The sequence below is a fragment of the Lithobates pipiens genome, unplaced genomic scaffold, assembly GCF_037356315.1.
Source record: "Lithobates pipiens isolate NorthernLeopardFrog02 unplaced genomic scaffold, aLitPip1_a1.2 Scaffold_1, whole genome shotgun sequence".
NCBI lineage: Eukaryota > Metazoa > Chordata > Amphibia > Anura > Ranidae > Lithobates > Lithobates pipiens.
In genome coordinates this window covers 62,638,189-62,656,965 of record NW_027507685.1, presented here as the reverse complement: position 1 = coordinate 62,656,965, position 18,777 = coordinate 62,638,189, and the positions used below count along the sequence as shown (strand labels likewise).

The 18,777-nt window shown below is 41.9% G+C and overlaps 27 non-coding genes across 27 annotated transcripts; 14 read left to right on the top strand and 13 right to left on the bottom strand.

The window, feature by feature from the left end:
• Positions 1-291: 291 nt before the first annotated feature.
• On the bottom strand, positions 292-364 carry TRNAR-UCG (transfer RNA arginine (anticodon UCG)). The gene has a single exon. It is a non-coding gene; the product is annotated as a tRNA-Arg (tRNA).
• A 998-nt stretch (positions 365-1,362) lies between these two features.
• Positions 1,363-1,435, bottom strand: TRNAR-UCG (transfer RNA arginine (anticodon UCG)). Its single transcript has one exon. It is a non-coding gene; the product is annotated as a tRNA-Arg (tRNA).
• A 272-nt stretch (positions 1,436-1,707) lies between these two features.
• Positions 1,708-1,817, top strand: TRNAL-CAA (transfer RNA leucine (anticodon CAA)). The gene is made up of 2 exons: positions 1,708-1,745; positions 1,772-1,817. It is a non-coding gene; the product is annotated as a tRNA-Leu (tRNA).
• Positions 1,818-2,433: 616 nt separating this feature from the next.
• TRNAR-UCG (transfer RNA arginine (anticodon UCG)) lies at positions 2,434-2,506 on the bottom strand. The gene has a single exon. It is a non-coding gene; the product is annotated as a tRNA-Arg (tRNA).
• Positions 2,507-2,778: 272 nt separating this feature from the next.
• On the top strand, positions 2,779-2,888 carry TRNAL-CAA (transfer RNA leucine (anticodon CAA)). Its single transcript has 2 exons — positions 2,779-2,816; positions 2,843-2,888. It is a non-coding gene; the product is annotated as a tRNA-Leu (tRNA).
• Positions 2,889-3,504: 616 nt separating this feature from the next.
• Positions 3,505-3,577, bottom strand: TRNAR-UCG (transfer RNA arginine (anticodon UCG)). Its single transcript has one exon. It is a non-coding gene; the product is annotated as a tRNA-Arg (tRNA).
• Positions 3,578-3,849: 272 nt separating this feature from the next.
• Positions 3,850-3,959, top strand: TRNAL-CAA (transfer RNA leucine (anticodon CAA)). Its single transcript has 2 exons — positions 3,850-3,887; positions 3,914-3,959. It is a non-coding gene; the product is annotated as a tRNA-Leu (tRNA).
• A 616-nt stretch (positions 3,960-4,575) lies between these two features.
• On the bottom strand, positions 4,576-4,648 carry TRNAR-GCG (transfer RNA arginine (anticodon GCG)). Its single transcript has one exon. It is a non-coding gene; the product is annotated as a tRNA-Arg (tRNA).
• A 272-nt stretch (positions 4,649-4,920) lies between these two features.
• TRNAL-CAA (transfer RNA leucine (anticodon CAA)) lies at positions 4,921-5,030 on the top strand. Its single transcript has 2 exons — positions 4,921-4,958; positions 4,985-5,030. It is a non-coding gene; the product is annotated as a tRNA-Leu (tRNA).
• A 616-nt stretch (positions 5,031-5,646) lies between these two features.
• Positions 5,647-5,719, bottom strand: TRNAR-UCG (transfer RNA arginine (anticodon UCG)). Its single transcript has one exon. It is a non-coding gene; the product is annotated as a tRNA-Arg (tRNA).
• A 272-nt stretch (positions 5,720-5,991) lies between these two features.
• On the top strand, positions 5,992-6,101 carry TRNAL-CAA (transfer RNA leucine (anticodon CAA)). The gene is made up of 2 exons: positions 5,992-6,029; positions 6,056-6,101. It is a non-coding gene; the product is annotated as a tRNA-Leu (tRNA).
• Positions 6,102-6,717: 616 nt separating this feature from the next.
• Positions 6,718-6,790, bottom strand: TRNAR-UCG (transfer RNA arginine (anticodon UCG)). The gene has a single exon. It is a non-coding gene; the product is annotated as a tRNA-Arg (tRNA).
• Positions 6,791-7,062: 272 nt separating this feature from the next.
• TRNAL-CAA (transfer RNA leucine (anticodon CAA)) lies at positions 7,063-7,172 on the top strand. The gene is made up of 2 exons: positions 7,063-7,100; positions 7,127-7,172. It is a non-coding gene; the product is annotated as a tRNA-Leu (tRNA).
• A 616-nt stretch (positions 7,173-7,788) lies between these two features.
• Positions 7,789-7,861, bottom strand: TRNAR-UCG (transfer RNA arginine (anticodon UCG)). Its single transcript has one exon. It is a non-coding gene; the product is annotated as a tRNA-Arg (tRNA).
• Positions 7,862-8,133: 272 nt separating this feature from the next.
• Positions 8,134-8,243, top strand: TRNAL-CAA (transfer RNA leucine (anticodon CAA)). The gene is made up of 2 exons: positions 8,134-8,171; positions 8,198-8,243. It is a non-coding gene; the product is annotated as a tRNA-Leu (tRNA).
• A 961-nt stretch (positions 8,244-9,204) lies between these two features.
• On the top strand, positions 9,205-9,314 carry TRNAL-CAA (transfer RNA leucine (anticodon CAA)). Its single transcript has 2 exons — positions 9,205-9,242; positions 9,269-9,314. It is a non-coding gene; the product is annotated as a tRNA-Leu (tRNA).
• A 616-nt stretch (positions 9,315-9,930) lies between these two features.
• On the bottom strand, positions 9,931-10,003 carry TRNAR-UCG (transfer RNA arginine (anticodon UCG)). The gene has a single exon. It is a non-coding gene; the product is annotated as a tRNA-Arg (tRNA).
• A 998-nt stretch (positions 10,004-11,001) lies between these two features.
• Positions 11,002-11,074, bottom strand: TRNAR-UCG (transfer RNA arginine (anticodon UCG)). The gene has a single exon. It is a non-coding gene; the product is annotated as a tRNA-Arg (tRNA).
• A 272-nt stretch (positions 11,075-11,346) lies between these two features.
• Positions 11,347-11,456, top strand: TRNAL-CAA (transfer RNA leucine (anticodon CAA)). The gene is made up of 2 exons: positions 11,347-11,384; positions 11,411-11,456. It is a non-coding gene; the product is annotated as a tRNA-Leu (tRNA).
• Positions 11,457-12,072: 616 nt separating this feature from the next.
• On the bottom strand, positions 12,073-12,145 carry TRNAR-UCG (transfer RNA arginine (anticodon UCG)). The gene has a single exon. It is a non-coding gene; the product is annotated as a tRNA-Arg (tRNA).
• A 998-nt stretch (positions 12,146-13,143) lies between these two features.
• Positions 13,144-13,216, bottom strand: TRNAR-UCG (transfer RNA arginine (anticodon UCG)). The gene has a single exon. It is a non-coding gene; the product is annotated as a tRNA-Arg (tRNA).
• A 272-nt stretch (positions 13,217-13,488) lies between these two features.
• TRNAL-CAA (transfer RNA leucine (anticodon CAA)) lies at positions 13,489-13,598 on the top strand. Its single transcript has 2 exons — positions 13,489-13,526; positions 13,553-13,598. It is a non-coding gene; the product is annotated as a tRNA-Leu (tRNA).
• A 961-nt stretch (positions 13,599-14,559) lies between these two features.
• Positions 14,560-14,669, top strand: TRNAL-CAA (transfer RNA leucine (anticodon CAA)). Its single transcript has 2 exons — positions 14,560-14,597; positions 14,624-14,669. It is a non-coding gene; the product is annotated as a tRNA-Leu (tRNA).
• A 961-nt stretch (positions 14,670-15,630) lies between these two features.
• Positions 15,631-15,740, top strand: TRNAL-CAA (transfer RNA leucine (anticodon CAA)). The gene is made up of 2 exons: positions 15,631-15,668; positions 15,695-15,740. It is a non-coding gene; the product is annotated as a tRNA-Leu (tRNA).
• A 616-nt stretch (positions 15,741-16,356) lies between these two features.
• On the bottom strand, positions 16,357-16,429 carry TRNAR-UCG (transfer RNA arginine (anticodon UCG)). The gene has a single exon. It is a non-coding gene; the product is annotated as a tRNA-Arg (tRNA).
• Positions 16,430-16,701: 272 nt separating this feature from the next.
• On the top strand, positions 16,702-16,811 carry TRNAL-CAA (transfer RNA leucine (anticodon CAA)). Its single transcript has 2 exons — positions 16,702-16,739; positions 16,766-16,811. It is a non-coding gene; the product is annotated as a tRNA-Leu (tRNA).
• Positions 16,812-17,772: 961 nt separating this feature from the next.
• On the top strand, positions 17,773-17,882 carry TRNAL-CAA (transfer RNA leucine (anticodon CAA)). Its single transcript has 2 exons — positions 17,773-17,810; positions 17,837-17,882. It is a non-coding gene; the product is annotated as a tRNA-Leu (tRNA).
• Positions 17,883-18,777: the final 895 nt, after the last annotated feature.

Below are 18,777 nucleotides of genomic sequence, written 5' to 3'. Positions count from 1 at the left end.
GCTCTCCCATTTTAGGCATATTTAAGTTATGACACCAGCCATTTGATGATTTGATAGTTTGGTTGAGAACACAAGCAAATGGGACAGTTATCAATCCCGGGATTCCAGGCATGTAACTGTGTTTTGAAACCCTTAAATCAATTGGTTTACTTCCACTTTATGATTTACTTCTGTTTGGAGGCTCTGGGCTTCAGCAAATTGGAAGCCTCCAGCAAGAAGCACGTTGTTATGGCTAAAGCAAGAATTTACGAGTGAAGGTCACAGGAAGGAACTGGAAAGCAGCATAGAAAACGACCACGAAGGGACTCGAACCCTCAATCTTCTGATCCGAAGTCAGACGCCTTATCCATTAGGCCACGCGGTCTGCCACAAGGACATGATTCTGGTTTGTGGCGCCCGGATCAACCAAGCACTCGAAGATCACCTGGGACATCTTCTACTTTTTTTGCTCAAGGAGATTTGGTAGAAAGGATCTGAAATGTATGACTTGGTGCAAGGTCATGCTTTAAGAAGTGCATTTGCAAAAGGGCCTAGGTTCAGAGTGTTCATACAGCTCCTTGACAATGGTAATAGATCAATAGAGTACCACGAGTAGATGATATTTCCAGAGGAAGCCATAGCACCTCAATATATCTTGTCAGGATGGCCGAGTGGTCTAAGACGCCAGACTCAAGAGCTGTTTCTTCACATTGTGTGGGTGTTCTGGTCTCCAAATGGAGGCGTGGGTTCAAATCCCACTTCTGACAATCTGTTTACACATTTAGCTTGAACTACAATCACCACTCCCGCTGTGTTTTCATGCTACCATGTCACCGACAAAAAAACATGAAAAAAAATCCAAAAACTTTGCACATCCTACATAAAGATCAAATTCTTGAGGAAAATCTGCTAGACCATGCTGTTAAATCTGTCATTTAAAGTGCAACTTTAGTCAGAAAAGTAAGTCCTGCTACATCTCTTCCGGTTGTCCCATTTTGCATATATACTCATGTAAAACATTAAAAAATATGCTTCTATACACTTTGAAATCCAGTAATACGCTGTTTCAACCTGCTCTGCACATACTCAGTTGCTCTCCCATTTTAGGCATATTTAAGTTATGACACCAGCCATTTGATGATTTGATAGTTTGGTTGAGAACACAAGCAAATGGGACAGTTATCAATCCCGGGATTCAAGGCATGTAACTGTGTTTTGAAACCCTTAAATCAATTGGTTTACTTCCACTTTATGATTTACTTCTGTTTGGAGGCTCTGGGCTTCAGCAAATTGGAAGCCTCCAGCAAGAAGCACGTTGTTATGGCTAAAGCAAGAATTTACGAGTGAAGGTCACAGGAAGGAACTGGAAAGCAGCATAGAAAACGACCACGAAGGGACTCGAACCCTCAATCTTCTGATCCGAAGTCAGACGCCTTATCCATTAGGCCACGCGGTCTGCCACAAGGACATGATTCTGGTTTGTGGCGCCCGGATCAACCAAACACTCGAAGATCACCTGGGACATCTTCTACATTTTTTGCTCAAGGAGATTTGGTAGAAAGGATCTGAAATGTATGACTTGGTGCAAGGTCATGCTTTAAGAAGTGCATTTGCAAAAGGGCCTAGGTTCAGAGTGTTCATACAGCTCCTTGACAATGGTAATAGATCAATAGAGTACCACGAGTAGATGATATTTCCAGAGGAAGCCATAGCACCTCAATATATCTTGTCAGGATGGCCGAGTGGTCTAAGGCGCCAGACTCAAGAGCTGTTTCTTCACATTGTGTGGGTGTTCTGGTCTCCAAATGGAGGCGTGGGTTCAAATCCCACTTCTGACAATCTGTTTACACATTTAGCTTGAACTACAATCACCACTCCCGCTGTGTTTTCATGCTACCATGTCACCGACAAAAAAACATGAAAAAAAATCCAAAAACTTTGCACATCCTACATAAAGATCAAATTCTTGAGGAAAATCTGCTAGACCATGCTGTTAAATCTGTCATTTAAAGTGACACTTTAGTCAGAAAAGTAAGTCCTGCTACATCTCTTCCGGTTGTCCCATTTTGCATATATACTCATGTAAAACATTAAAAAATATGCTTCTATACACTTTGAAATCCAGTAATACGCTGTTTCAACCTGCTCTGCACATACTCAGTTGCTCTCCCATTTTAGGCATATTTAAGTTATGACACCAGCCATTTGATGATTTGATAGTTTGGTTGAGAACACAAGCAAATGGGACAGTTATCAATCCCGGGATTCCAGGCATGTAACTGTGTTTTGAAACCCTTAAATCAATTGGTTTACTTCCACTTTATGATTTACTTCTGTTTGGAGGCTCTGGGCTTCAGCAAATTGGAAGCCTCCAGCAAGAAGCACGTTGTTATGGCTAAAGCAAGAATTTACGAGTGAAGGTCACAGGAAGGAACTGGAAAGCAGCATAGAAAACGACCACGAAGGGACTCGAACCCTCAATCTTCTGATCCGAAGTCAGACGCCTTATCCATTAGGCCACGCGGTCTGCCACAAGGACATGATTCTGGTTTGTGGCGCCCGGATCAACCAAACACTCGAAGATCACCTGGGACATCTTCTACTTTTTTTGCTCAAGGAGATTTGGTAGAAAGGATCTGAAATGTATGACTTGGTGCAAGGTCATGCTTTAAGAAGTGCATTTGCAAAAGGGCCTAGGTTCAGAGTGTTCATACAGCTCCTTGACAATGGTAATAGATCAATAGAGTACCACGAGTAGATGATATTTCCAGAGGAAGCCATAGCACCTCAATATATCTTGTCAGGATGGCCGAGTGGTCTAAGGCGCCAGACTCAAGAGCTGTTTCTTCACATTGTGTGGGTGTTCTGGTCTCCAAATGGAGGCGTGGGTTCAAATCCCACTTCTGACAATCTGTTTACACATTTAGCTTGAACTACAATCACCACTCCCGCTGTGTTTTCATGCTACCATGTCACCGACAAAAAAACATGAAAAAAAATCCAAAAACTTTGCACATCCTACATAAAGATCAAATTCTTGAGGAAAATCTGCTAGACCATGCTGTTAAATCTGTCATTTAAAGTGACACTTTAGTCAGAAAAGTAAGTCCTGCTACATCTCTTCCGGTTGTCCCATTTTGCATATATACTCATGTAAAACATTAAAAAATATGCTTCTATACACTTTGAAATCCAGTAATACGCTGTTTCAACCTGCTCTGCACATACTCAGTTGCTCTCCCATTTTAGGCATATTTAAGTTATGACACCAGCCATTTGATGATTTGATAGTTTGGTTGAGAACACAAGCAAATGGGACAGTTATCAATCCCGGGATTCCAGGCATGTAACTGTGTTTTGAAACCCTTAAATCAATTGGTTTACTTCCACTTTATGATTTACTTCTGTTTGGAGGCTCTGGGCTTCAGCAAATTGGAAGCCTCCAGCAAGAAGCACGTTGTTATGGCTAAAGCAAGAATTTACGAGTGAAGGTCACAGGAAGGAACTGGAAAGCAGCATAGAAAACGACCACGAAGGGACTCGAACCCTCAATCTTCTGATCCGAAGTCAGACGCCTTATCCATTAGGCCACGCGGTCTGCCACAAGGACATGATTCTGGTTTGTGGCGCCCGGATCAACCAAACACTCGAAGATCACCTGGGACATCTTCTACTTTTTTTGCTCAAGGAGATTTGGTAGAAAGGATCTGAAATGTATGACTTGGTGCAAGGTCATGCTTTAAGAAGTGCATTTGCAAAAGGGCCTAGGTTCAGAGTGTTCATACAGCTCCTTGACAATGGTAATAGATCAATAGAGTACCACGAGTAGATGATATTTCCAGAGGAAGCCATAGCACCTCAATATATCTTGTCAGGATGGCCGAGTGGTCTAAGGCGCCAGACTCAAGAGCTGTTTCTTCACATTGTGTGGGTGTTCTGGTCTCCAAATGGAGGCGTGGGTTCAAATCCCACTTCTGACAATCTGTTTACACATTTAGCTTGAACTACAATCACCACTCCCGCTGTGTTTTCATGCTACCATGTCACCGACAAAAAAACATGAAAAAAAATCCAAAAACTTTGCACATCCTACATAAAGATCAAATTCTTGAGGAAAATCTGCTAGACCATGCTGTTAAATCTGTCATTTAAAGTGACACTTTAGTCAGAAAAGTAAGTCCTGCTACATCTCTTCCGGTTGTCCCATTTTGCATATATACTCATGTAAAACATTTAAAAATATGGTTCTATACACTTTGAAATCCAGTAATACGCTGTTTCAACCTGCTCTGCACATACTCAGTTGCTCTCCCATTTTAGGCATATTTAAGTTATGACACCAGCCATTTGATGATTTGATAGTTTGGTTGAGAACACAAGCAAATGGGACAGTTATCAATCCCGGGATTCCAGGCATGTAACTGTGTTTTGAAACCCTTAAATCAATTGGTTTACTTCCACTTTATGATTTACTTCTGTTTGGAGGCTCTGGGCTTCAGCAAATTGGAAGCCTCCAGCAAGAAGCACGTTGTTATGGCTAAAGCAAGAATTTACGAGTGAAGGTCACAGGAAGGAACTGGAAAGCAGCATAGAAAACGACCACGAAGGGACTCGAACCCTCAATCTTCTGATCCGCAGTCAGACGCCTTATCCATTAGGACACGCGGTCTGCCACAAGGACATGATTCTGGTTTGTGGCACCCGGATCAACCAAACACTCGAAGATCACCTGGGACATCTTCTACTTTTTTTGCTCAAGGAGATTTGGTAGAAAGGATCTGAAATGTATGACTTGGTGCAAGGTCATGCTTTAAGAAGTGCATTTGCAAAAGGGCCTAGGTTCAGAGTGTTCATACAGCTCCTTGACAATGGTAATAGATCAATAGAGTACCACGAGTAGATGATATTTCCAGAGGAAGCCATAGCACCTCAATATATCTTGTCAGGATGGCCGAGTGGTCTAAGGCGCCAGACTCAAGAGCTGTTTCTTCACATTGTGTGGGTGTTCTGGTCTCCAAATGGAGGCGTGGGTTCAAATCCCACTTCTGACAATCTGTTTACACATTTAGCTTGAACTACAATCACCACTCCCGCTGTGTTTTCATGCTACCATGTCACCGACAAAAAAACATGAAAAAAAATCCAAAAACTTTGCACATCCTACATAAAGATCAAATTCTTGAGGAAAATCTGCTAGACCATGCTGTTAAATCTGTCATTTAAAGTGCAACTTTAGTCAGAAAAGTAAGTCCTGCTACATCTCTTCCGGTTGTCCCATTTTGCATATATACTCATGTAAAACATTAAAAAATATGCTTCTATACACTTTGAAATCCAGTAATACGCTGTTTCAACCTGCTCTGCACATACTCAGTTGCTCTCCCATTTTAGGCATATTTAAGTTATGACACCAGCCATTTGATGATTTGATAGTTTGGTTGAGAACACAAGCAAATGGGACAGTTATCAATCCCGGGATTCAAGGCATGTAACTGTGTTTTGAAACCCTTAAATCAATTGGTTTACTTCCACTTTATGATTTACTTCTGTTTGGAGGCTCTGGGCTTCAGCAAATTGGAAGCCTCCAGCAAGAAGCACGTTGTTATGGCTAAAGCAAGAATTTACGAGTGAAGGTCACAGGAAGGAACTGGAAAGCAGCATAGAAAACGACCACGAAGGGACTCGAACCCTCAATCTTCTGATCCGAAGTCAGACGCCTTATCCATTAGGCCACGCGGTCTGCCACAAGGACATGATTCTGGTTTGTGGCGCCCGGATCAACCAAACACTCGAAGATCACCTGGGACATCTTCTACATTTTTTGCTCAAGGAGATTTGGTAGAAAGGATCTGAAATGTATGACTTGGTGCAAGGTCATGCTTTAAGAAGTGCATTTGCAAAAGGGCCTAGGTTCAGAGTGTTCATACAGCTCCTTGACAATGGTAATAGATCAATAGAGTACCACGAGTAGATGATATTTCCAGAGGAAGCCATAGCACCTCAATATATCTTGTCAGGATGGCCGAGTGGTCTAAGGCGCCAGACTCAAGAGCTGTTTCTTCACATTGTGTGGGTGTTCTGGTCTCCAAATGGAGGCGTGGGTTCAAATCCCACTTCTGACAATCTGTTTACACATTTAGCTTGAACTACAATCACCACTCCCGCTGTGTTTTCATGCTACCATGTCACCGACAAAAAAACATGAAAAAAAATCCAAAAACTTTGCACATCCTACATAAAGATCAAATTCTTGAGGAAAATCTGCTAGACCATGCTGTTAAATCTGTCATTTAAAGTGACACTTTAGTCAGAAAAGTAAGTCCTGCTACATCTCTTCCGGTTGTCCCATTTTGCATATATACTCATGTAAAACATTAAAAAATATGCTTCTATACACTTTGAAATCCAGTAATACGCTGTTTCAACCTGCTCTGCACATACTCAGTTGCTCTCCCATTTTAGGCATATTTAAGTTATGACACCAGCCATTTGATGATTTGATAGTTTGGTTGAGAACACAAGCAAATGGGACAGTTATCAATCCCGGGATTCCAGGCATGTAACTGTGTTTTGAAACCCTTAAATCAATTGGTTTACTTCCACTTTATGATTTACTTCTGTTTGGAGGCTCTGGGCTTCAGCAAATTGGAAGCCTCCAGCAAGAAGCACGTTGTTATGGCTAAAGCAAGAATTTACGAGTGAAGGTCACAGGAAGGAACTGGAAAGCAGCATAGAAAACGACCACGAAGGGACTCGAACCCTCAATCTTCTGATCCGAAGTCAGACGCCTTATCCATTAGGCCACGCGGTCTGCCACAAGGACATGATTCTGGTTTGTGGCGCCCGGATCAACCAAACACTCGAAGATCACCTGGGACATCTTCTACTTTTTTTGCTCAAGGAGATTTGGTAGAAAGGATCTGAAATGTATGACTTGGTGCAAGGTCATGCTTTAAGAAGTGCATTTGCAAAAGGGCCTAGGTTCAGAGTGTTCATACAGCTCCTTGACAATGGTAATAGATCAATAGAGTACCACGAGTAGATGATATTTCCAGAGGAAGCCATAGCACCTCAATATATCTTGTCAGGATGGCCGAGTGGTCTAAGGCGCCAGACTCAAGAGCTGTTTCTTCACATTGTGTGGGTGTTCTGGTCTCCAAATGGAGGCGTGGGTTCAAATCCCACTTCTGACAATCTGTTTACACATTTAGCTTGAACTACAATCACCACTCCCGCTGTGTTTTCATGCTACCATGTCACCGACAAAAAAACATGAAAAAAAATCCAAAAACTTTGCACATCCTACATAAAGATCAAATTCTTGAGGAAAATCTGCTAGACCATGCTGTTAAATCTGTCATTTAAAGTGACACTTTAGTCAGAAAAGTAAGTCCTGCTACATCTCTTCCGGTTGTCCCATTTTGCATATATACTCATGTAAAACATTAAAAAATATGCTTCTATACACTTTGAAATCCAGTAATACGCTGTTTCAACCTGCTCTGCACATACTCAGTTGCTCTCCCATTTTAGGCATATTTAAGTTATGACACCAGCCATTTGATGATTTGATAGTTTGGTTGAGAACACAAGCAAATGGGACAGTTATCAATCCCGGGATTCCAGGCATGTAACTGTGTTTTGAAACCCTTAAATCAATTGGTTTACTTCCACTTTATGATTTACTTCTGTTTGGAGGCTCTGGGCTTCAGCAAATTGGAAGCCTCCAGCAAGAAGCACGTTGTTATGGCTAAAGCAAGAATTTACGAGTGAAGGTCACAGGAAGGAACTGGAAAGCAGCATAGAAAACGACCACGAAGGGACTCGAACCCTCAATCTTCTGATCCGAAGTCAGACGCCTTATCCATTAGGCCACGCGGTCTGCCACAAGGACATGATTCTGGTTTGTGGCGCCCGGATCAACCAAACACTCGAAGATCACCTGGGACATCTTCTACTTTTTTTGCTCAAGGAGATTTGGTAGAAAGGATCTGAAATGTATGACTTGGTGCAAGGTCATGCTTTAAGAAGTGCATTTGCAAAAGGGCCTAGGTTCAGAGTGTTCATACAGCTCCTTGACAATGGTAATAGATCAATAGAGTACCACGAGTAGATGATATTTCCAGAGGAAGCCATAGCACCTCAATATATCTTGTCAGGATGGCCGAGTGGTCTAAGGCGCCAGACTCAAGAGCTGTTTCTTCACATTGTGTGGGTGTTCTGGTCTCCAAATGGAGGCGTGGGTTCAAATCCCACTTCTGACAATCTGTTTACACATTTAGCTTGAACTACAATCACCACTCCCGCTGTGTTTTCATGCTACCATGTCACCGACAAAAAAACATGAAAAAAAATCCAAAAACTTTGCACATCCTACATAAAGATCAAATTCTTGAGGAAAATCTGCTAGACCATGCTGTTAAATCTGTCATTTAAAGTGACACTTTAGTCAGAAAAGTAAGTCCTGCTACATCTCTTCCGGTTGTCCCATTTTGCATATATACTCATGTAAAACATTTAAAAATATGGTTCTATACACTTTGAAATCCAGTAATACGCTGTTTCAACCTGCTCTGCACATACTCAGTTGCTCTCCCATTTTAGGCATATTTAAGTTATGACACCAGCCATTTGATGATTTGATAGTTTGGTTGAGAACACAAGCAAATGGGACAGTTATCAATCCCGGGATTCCAGGCATGTAACTGTGTTTTGAAACCCTTAAATCAATTGGTTTACTTCCACTTTATGATTTACTTCTGTTTGGAGGCTCTGGGCTTCAGCAAATTGGAAGCCTCCAGCAAGAAGCACGTTGTTATGGCTAAAGCAAGAATTTACGAGTGAAGGTCACAGGAAGGAACTGGAAAGCAGCATAGAAAACGACCACGAAGGGACTCGAACCCTCAATCTTCTGATCCGAAGTCAGACGCCTTATCCATTAGGACACGCGGTCTGCCACAAGGACATGATTCTGGTTTGTGGCACCCGGATCAACCAAACACTCGAAGATCACCTGGGACATCTTCTACTTTTTTTGCTCAAGGAGATTTGGTAGAAAGGATCTGAAATGTATGACTTGGTGCAAGGTCATGCTTTAAGAAGTGCATTTGCAAAAGGGCCTAGGTTCAGAGTGTTCATACAGCTCCTTGACAATGGTAATAGATCAATAGAGTACCACGAGTAGATGATATTTCCAGAGGAAGCCATAGCACCTCAATATATCTTGTCAGGATGGCCGAGTGGTCTAAGGCGCCAGACTCAAGAGCTGTTTCTTCACATTGTGTGGGTGTTCTGGTCTCCAAATGGAGGCGTGGGTTCAAATCCCACTTCTGACAATCTGTTTACACATTTAGCTTGAACTACAATCACCACTCCCGCTGTGTTTTCATGCTACCATGTCACCGACAAAAAAACATGAAAAAAAATCCAAAAACTTTGCACATCCTACATAAAGATCAAATTCTTGAGGAAAATCTGCTAGACCATGCTGTTAAATCTGTCATTTAAAGTGCAACTTTAGTCAGAAAAGTAAGTCCTGCTACATCTCTTCCGGTTGTCCCATTTTGCATATATACTCATGTAAAACATTAAAAAATAGGCTTCTATACACTTTGAAATCCAGTAATACGCTGTTTCAACCTGCTCTGCACATACTCAGTTGCTCTCCCATTTTAGGCATATTTAAGTTATGACACCAGCCATTTGATGATTTGATAGTTTGGTTGAGAACACAAGCAAATGGGACAGTTATCAATCCCGGGATTCCAGGCATGTAACTGTGTTTTGAAACCCTTAAATCAATTGGTTTACTTCCACTTTATGATTTACTTCTGTTTGGAGGCTCTGGGCTTCAGCAAATTGGAAGCCTCCAGCAAGAAGCACGTTGTTATGGCTAAAGCAAGAATTTACGAGTGAAGGTCACAGGAAGGAACTGGAAAGCAGCATAGAAAACGACCACGAAGGGACTCGAACCCTCAATCTTCTGATCCGAAGTCAGACGCCTTATCCATTAGGCCACGCGGTCTGCCACAAGGACATGATTCTGGTTTGTGGCGCCCGGATCAACCAAACACTCGAAGATCACCTGGGACATCTTCTACTTTTTTTGCTCAAGGAGATTTGGTAGAAAGGATCTGAAATGTATGACTTGGTGCAAGGTCATGCTTTAAGAAGTGCATTTGCAAAAGGGCCTAGGTTCAGAGTGTTCATACAGCTCCTTGACAATGGTAATAGATCAATAGAGTACCACGAGTAGATGATATTTCCAGAGGAAGCCATAGCACCTCAATATATCTTGACAGGATGGCCGAGTGGTCTAAGGCGCCAGACTCAAGAGCTGTTTCTTCACATTGTGTGGGTGTTCTGGTCTCCAAATGGAGGCGTGGGTTCAAATCCCACTTCTGACAATCTGTTTACACATTTAGCTTGAACTACAATCACCACTCCCGCTGTGTTTTCATGCTACCATGTCACCGACAAAAAAACATGAAAAAAAATCCAAAAACTTTGCACATCCTACATAAAGATCAAATTCTTGAGGAAAATCTGCTAGACCATGCTGTTAAATCTGTCATTTAAAGTGCAACTTTAGTCAGAAAAGTAAGTCCTGCTACATCTCTTCCGGTTGTCCCATTTTGCATATATACTCATGTAAAACATTTAAAAATATGGTTCTATACACTTTGAAATCCAGTAATACGCTGTTTCAACCTGCTCTGCACATACTCAGTTGCTCTCCCATTTTAGGCATATTTAAGTTATGACACCAGCCATTTGATGATTTGATAGTTTGGTTGAGAACACAAGCAAATGGGACAGTTATCAATCCCGGGATTCCAGGCATGTAACTGTGTTTTGAAACCCTTAAATCAATTGGTTTACTTCCACTTTATGATTTACTTCTGTTTGGAGGCTCTGGGCTTCAGCAAATTGGAAGCCTCCAGCAAGAAGCACGTTGTTATGGCTAAAGCAAGAATTTACGAGTGAAGGTCACAGGAAGGAACTGGAAAGCAGCATAGAAAACGACCACGAAGGGACTCGAACCCTCAATCTTCTGATCCGAAGTCAGACGCCTTATCCATTAGGCCACGCGGTCTGCCACAAGGACATGATTCTGGTTTGTGGCGCCCGGATCAACCAAACACTCGAAGATCACCTGGGACATCTTCTACTTTTTTTGCTCAAGGAGATTTGGTAGAAAGGATCTGAAATGTATGACTTGGTGCAAGGTCATGCTTTAAGAAGTGCATTTGCAAAAGGGCCTAGGTTCAGAGTGTTCATACAGCTCCTTGACAATGGTAATAGATCAATAGAGTACCACGAGTAGATGATATTTCCAGAGGAAGCCATAGCACCTCAATATATCTTGTCAGGATGGCCGAGTGGTCTAAGGCGCCAGACTCAAGAGCTGTTTCTTCACATTGTGTGGGTGTTCTGGTCTCCAAATGGAGGCGTGGGTTCAAATCCCACTTCTGACAATCTGTTTACACATTTAGCTTGAACTACAATCACCACTCCCGCTGTGTTTTCATGCTACCATGTCACCGACAAAAAAACATGAAAAAAAATCCAAAAACTTTGCACATCCTACATAAAGATCAAATTCTTGAGGAAAATCTGCTAGACCATGCTGTTAAATCTGTCATTTAAAGTGCAACTTTAGTCAGAAAAGTAAGTCCTGCTACATCTCTTCCGGTTGTCCCATTTTGCATATATACTCATGTAAAACATTAAAAAATAGGCTTCTATACACTTTGAAATCCAGTAATACGCTGTTTCAACCTGCTCTGCACATACTCAGTTGCTCTCCCATTTTAGGCATATTTAAGTTATGACACCAGCCATTTGATGATTTGATAGTTTGGTTGAGAACACAAGCAAATGGGACAGTTATCAATCCCGGGATTCCAGGCATGTAACTGTGTTTTGAAACCCTTAAATCAATTGGTTTACTTCCACTTTATGATTTACTTCTGTTTGGAGGCTCTGGGCTTCAGCAAATTGGAAGCCTCCAGCAAGAAGCACGTTGTTATGGCTAAAGCAAGAATTTACGAGTGAAGGTCACAGGAAGGAACTGGAAAGCAGCATAGAAAACGACCACGAAGGGACTCGAACCCTCAATCTTCTGATCCGAAGTCAGACGCCTTATCCATTAGGCCACGCGGTCTGCCACAAGGACATGATTCTGGTTTGTGGCGCCCGGATCAACCAAACACTCGAAGATCACCTGGGACATCTTCTACTTTTTTTGCTCAAGGAGATTTGGTAGAAAGGATCTGAAATGTATGACTTGGTGCAAGGTCATGCTTTAAGAAGTGCATTTGCAAAAGGGCCTAGGTTCAGAGTGTTCATACAGCTCCTTGACAATGGTAATAGATCAATAGAGTACCACGAGTAGATGATATTTCCAGAGGAAGCCATAGCACCTCAATATATCTTGTCAGGATGGCCAAGTGGTCTAAGGCGCCAGACTCAAGAGCTGTTTCTTCACATTGTGTGGGTGTTCTGGTCTCCAAATGGAGGCGTGGGTTCAAATCCCACTTCTGACAATCTGTTTACACATTTAGCTTGAACTACAATCACCACTCCCGCTGTGTTTTCATGCTACCATGTCACCGACAAAAAAACATGAAAAAAAATCCAAAAACTTTGCACATCCTACATAAAGATCAAATTCTTGAGGAAAATCTGCTAGACCATGCTGTTAAATCTGTCATTTAAAGTGACACTTTAGTCAGAAAAGTAAGTCCTGCTACATCTCTTCCGGTTGTCCCATTTTGCATATATACTCATGTAAAACATTAAAAAATATGCTTCTATACACTTTGAAATCCAGTAATACGCTGTTTCAACCTGCTCTGCACATACTCAGTTGCTCTCCCATTTTAGGCATATTTAAGTTATGACACCAGCCATTTGATGATTTGATAGTTTGGTTGAGAACACAAGCAAATGGGACAGTTATCAATCCCGGGATTCCAGGCATGTAACTGTGTTTTGAAACCCTTAAATCAATTGGTTTACTTCCACTTTATGATTTACTTCTGTTTGGAGGCTCTGGGCTTCAGCAAATTGGAAGCCTCCAGCAAGAAGCACGTTGTTATGGCTAAAGCAAGAATTTACGAGTGAAGGTCACAGGAAGGAACTGGAAAGCAGCATAGAAAACGACCACGAAGGGACTCGAACCCTCAATCTTCTGATTCGAAGTCAGACGCCTTATCCATTAGGCCACGCGGTCTGCCACAAGGACATGATTCTGGTTTGTGGCGCCCGGATCAACCAAACACTCGAAGATCACCTGGGACATCTTCTACTTTTTTTGCTCAAGGAGATTTGGTAGAAAGGATCTGAAATGTATGACTTGGTGCAAGGTCATGCTTTAAGAAGTGCATTTGCAAAAGGGCCTAGGTTCAGAGTGTTCATACAGCTCCTTGACAATGGTAATAGATCAATAGAGTACCACGAGTAGATGATATTTCCAGAGGAAGCCATAGCACCTCAATATATCTTGTCAGGATGGCCGAGTGGTCTAAGGCGCCAGACTCAAGAGCTGTTTCTTCACATTGTGTGGGTGTTCTGGTCTCCAAATGGAGGCGTGGGTTCAAATCCCACTTCTGACAATCTGTTTACACATTTAGCTTGAACTACAATCACCACTCCCGCTGTGTTTTCATGCTACCATGTCACCGACAAAAAAACATGAAAAAAAATCCAAAAACTTTGCACATCCTACATAAAGATCAAATTCTTGAGGAAAATCTGCTAGACCATGCTGTTAAATCTGTCATTTAAAGTGCAACTTTAGTCAGAAAAGTAAGTCCTGCTACATCTCTTCCGGTTGTCCCATTTTGCATATATACTCATGTAAAACATTAAAAAATAGGCTTCTATACACTTTGAAATCCAGTAATACGCTGTTTCAACCTGCTCTGCACATACTCAGTTGCTCTCCCATTTTAGGCATATTTAAGTTATGACACCAGCCATTTGATGATTTGATAGTTTGGTTGAGAACACAAGCAAATGGGACAGTTATCAATCCCGGGATTCCAGGCATGTAACTGTGTTTTGAAACCCTTAAATCAATTGGTTTACTTCCACTTTATGATTTACTTCTGTTTGGAGGCTCTGGGCTTCAGCAAATTGGAAGCCTCCAGCAAGAAGCACGTTGTTATGGCTAAAGCAAGAATTTACGAGTGAAGGTCACAGGAAGGAACTGGAAAGCAGCATAGAAAACGACCACGAAGGGACTCGAACCCTCAATATTCTGATCCGAAGTCAGACGCCTTATCCATTAGGCCACGCGGTCTGCCACAACGACATGATTCTGGTTTGTGGCGCCCGGATCAACCAAACACTCGAAGATCACCTGGGACATCTTCTACTTTTTTTGCTCAAGGAGATTTGGTAGAAAGGATCTGAAATGTATGACTTGGTGCAAGGTCATGCTTTAAGAAGTGCATTTGCAAAAGGGCCTAGGTTCAGAGTGTTCATACAGCTCCTTGACAATGGTAATAGATCAATAGAGTACCACGAGTAGATGATATTTCCAGAGGAAGCCATAGCACCTCAATATATCTTGTCAGGATGGCCGAGTGGTCTAAGGCGCCAGACTCAAGAGCTGTTTCTTCACATTGTGTGGGTGTTCTGGTCTCCAAATGGAGGCGTGGGTTCAAATCCCACTTCTGACAATCTGTTTACACATTTAGCTTGAACTACAATCACCACTCCCGCTGTGTTTTCATGCTACCATGTCACCGACAAAAAAACATGAAAAAAAATCCAAAAACTTTGCACATCCTACATAAAGATCAAATTCTTGAGGAAAATCTGCTAGACCATGCTGTTAAATCTGTCATTTAAAGTGACACTTTAGTCAGAAAAGTAAGTCCTGCTACATCTCTTCCGGTTGTCCCATTTTGCATATATACTCATGTAAAACATTAAAAAATATGCTTCTATACACTTTGAAATCCAGTAATACGCTGTTTCAACCTGCTCTGCACATACTCAGTTGCTCTCCCATTTTAGGCATATTTAAGTTATGACACCAGCCATTTGATGATTTGATAGTTTGGTTGAGAACACAAGCAAATGGGACAGTTATCAATCCCGGGATTCCAGGCATGTAACTGTGTTTTGAAACCCTTAAATCAATTGGTTTACTTCCACTTTATGATTTACTTCTGTTTGGAGGCTCTGGGCTTCAGCAAATTGGAAGCCTCCAGCAAGAAGCACGTTGTTATGGCTAAAGCAAGAATTTACGAGTGAAGGTCACAGGAAGGAACTGGAAAGCAGCATAGAAAACAACCACGAAAGGACTCGAACGCTCAATCTTCTGATCCGAAGCCTTACGCCTTATCCATTAGGCCACGCGGTCTGCCACAAGGACATGATTCTGGTTTGTGGCGCCCGGATCAACCAAACAGTCGAAGATCACCTGGGACATCTTCTACTTTTTTTGCTCAAGGAGATTTGGTAGAAAGGATCTGAAATGTATGACTTGGTGCAAGGTCATGCTTTAAGAAGTGCATTTGCAAAAGGGCCTAGGTTCAGAGTGTTCATACAGCTCCTTGACAATGGTAATAGATCAATAGAGTACCACGAGTAGATGATATTTCCAGAGGAAGCCATAGCACCTCAATATATCTTGTCAGGATGGCCGAGTGGTCTAAGGCGCCAGACTCAAGAGCTGTTTCTTCACATTGTGTGGGTGTTCTGGTCTCCAAATGGAGGCGTGGGTTCAAATCCCACTTCTGACAATCTGTTTACACATTTAGCTTGAACTACAATCACCACTCCCGCTGTGTTTTCATGCTACCATGTCACCGACAAAAAAACATGAAAAAAAATCCAAAAACTTTGCACATCCTACATAAAGATCAAATTCTTGAGGAAAATCTGCTAGACCATGCTGTTAAATCTGTCATTTAAAGTGACACTTTAGTCAGAAAAGTAAGTCCTGCTACATCTCTTCCGGTTGTCCCATTTTGCATATATACTCATGTAAAACATTTAAAAATATGGTTCTATACACTTTGAAATCCAGTAATACGCTGTTTCAACCTGCTCTGCACATACTCAGTTGCTCTCCCATTTTAGGCATATTTAAGTTATGACACCAGCCATTTGATGATTTGATAGTTTGGTTGAGAACACAAGCAAATGGGACAGTTATCAATCCCGGGATTCCAGGCATGTAACTGTGTTTTGAAACCCTTAAATCAATTGGTTTACTTCCACTTTATGATTTACTTCTGTTTGGAGGCTCTGGGCTTCAGCAAATTGGAAGCCTCCAGCAAGAAGCACGTTGTTATGGCTAAAGCAAGAATTTACGAGTGAAGGTCACAGGAAGGAACTGGAAAGCAGCATAGAAAACGACCACGAAGGGACTCGAACCCTCAATCTTCTGATCCGAAGTCAGACGCCTTATCCATTAGGCCACGCGGTCTGCCACAAGGACATGATTCTGGTTTGTGGCACCCGGATCAACCAAACACTCGAAGATCACCTGGGACATCTTCTACTTTTTTTGCTCAAGGAGATTTGGTAGAAAGGATCTGAAATGTATGACTTGGTGCAAGGTCATGCTTTAAGAAGTGCATTTGCAAAAGGGCCTAGGTTCAGAGTGTTCATACAGCTCCTTGACAATGGTAATAGATCAATAGAGTACCACGAGTAGATGATATTTCCAGAGGAAGCCATAGCACCTCAATATATCTTGTCAGGATGGCCGAGTGGTCTAAGGCGCCAGACTCAAGAGCTGTTTCTTCACATTGTGTGGGTGTTCTGGTCTCCAAATGGAGGCGTGGGTTCAAATCCCACTTCTGACAATCTGTTTACACATTTAGCTTGAACTACAATCACCACTCCCGCTGTGTTTTCATGCTACCATGTCACCGACAAAAAAACATGAAAAAAAATCCAAAAACTTTGCACATCCTACATAAAGATCAAATTCTTGAGGAAAATCTGCTAGACCATGCTGTTAAATCTGTCATTTAAAGTGACACTTTAGTCAGAAAAGTAAGTCCTGCTACATCTCTTCCGGTTGTCCCATTTTGCATATATACTCATGTAAAACATTAAAAAATATGCTTCTATACACTTTGAAATCCAGTAATACGCTGTTTCAACCTGCTCTGCACATACTCAGTTGCTCTCCCATTTTAGGCATATTTAAGTTATGACACCAGCCATTTGATGATTTGATAGTTTGGTTGAGAACACAAGCAAATGGGACAGTTATCAATCCCGGGATTCCAGGCATGTAACTGTGTTTTGAAACCCTTAAATCAATTGGTTTACTTCCACTTTATGATTTACTTCTGTTTGGAGGCTCTGGGCTTCAGCAAATTGGAAGCCTCCAGCAAGAAGCACGTTGTTATGGCTAAAGCAAGAATTTACGAGTGAAGGTCACAGGAAGGAACTGGAAAGCAGCATAGAAAACAACCACGAAAGGACTCGAACGCTCAATCTTCTGATCCGAAGCCTTACGCCTTATCCATTAGGCCACGCGGTCTGCCACAAGGACATGATTCTGGTTTGTGGCGCCCGGATCAACCAAACAGTCGAAGATCACCTGGGACATCTTCTACTTTTTTTGCTCAAGGAGATTTGGTAGAAAGGATCTGAAATGTATGACTTGGTGCAAGGTCATGCTTTAAGAAGTGCATTTGCAAAAGGGCCTAGGTTCAGAGTGTTCATACAGCTCCTTGACAATGGTAATAGATCAATAGAGTACCACGAGTAGATGATATTTCCAGAGGAAGCCATAGCACCTCAATATATCTTGTCAGGATGGCCGAGTGGTCTAAGGCGCCAGACTCAAGAGCTGTTTCTTCACATTGTGTGGGTGTTCTGGTCTCCAAATGGAGGCGTGGGTTCAAATCCCACTTCTGACAATCTGTTTACACATTTAGCTTGAACTACAATCACCACTCCCGCTGTGTTTTCATGCTACCATGTCACCGACAAAAAAACATGAAAAAAAATCCAAAAACTTTGCACATCCTACATAAAGATCAAATTCTTGAGGAAAATCTGCTAGACCATGCTGTTAAATCTGTCATTTAAAGTGACACTTTAGTCAGAAAAGTAAGTCCTGCTACATCTCTTCCGGTTGTCCCATTTTGCATATATACTCATGTAAAACATTAAAAAATATGCTTCTATACACTTTGAAATCCAGTAATACGCTGTTTCAACCTGCTCTGCACATACTCAGTTGCTCTCCCATTTTAGGCATATTTAAGTTATGACACCAGCCATTTGATGATTTGATAGTTTGGTTGAGAACACAAGCAAATGGGACAGTTATCAATCCCGGGATTCCAGGCATGTAACTGTGTTTTGAAACCCTTAAATCAATTGGTTTACTTCCACTTTATGATTTACTTCTGTTTGGAGGCTCTGGGCTTCAGCAAATTGGAAGCCTCCAGCAAGAAGCACGTTGTTATGGCTAAAGCAAGAATTTACGAGTGAAGGTCACAGGAAGGAACTGGAAAGCAGCATAGAAAACAACCACGAAAGGACTCGAACGCTCAATCTTCTGATCCGAAGCCTTACGCCTTATCCATTAGGCCACGCGGTCTGCCACAAGGACATGATTCTGGTTTGTGGCGCCCGGATCAACCAAACAGTCGAAGATCACCTGGGACATCTTCTACTTTTTTTGCTCAAGGAGATTTGGTAGAAAGGATCTGAAATGTATGACTTGGTGCAAGGTCATGCTTTAAGAAGTGCATTTGCAAAAGGGCCTAGGTTCAGAGTGTTCATACAGCTCCTTGACAATGGTAA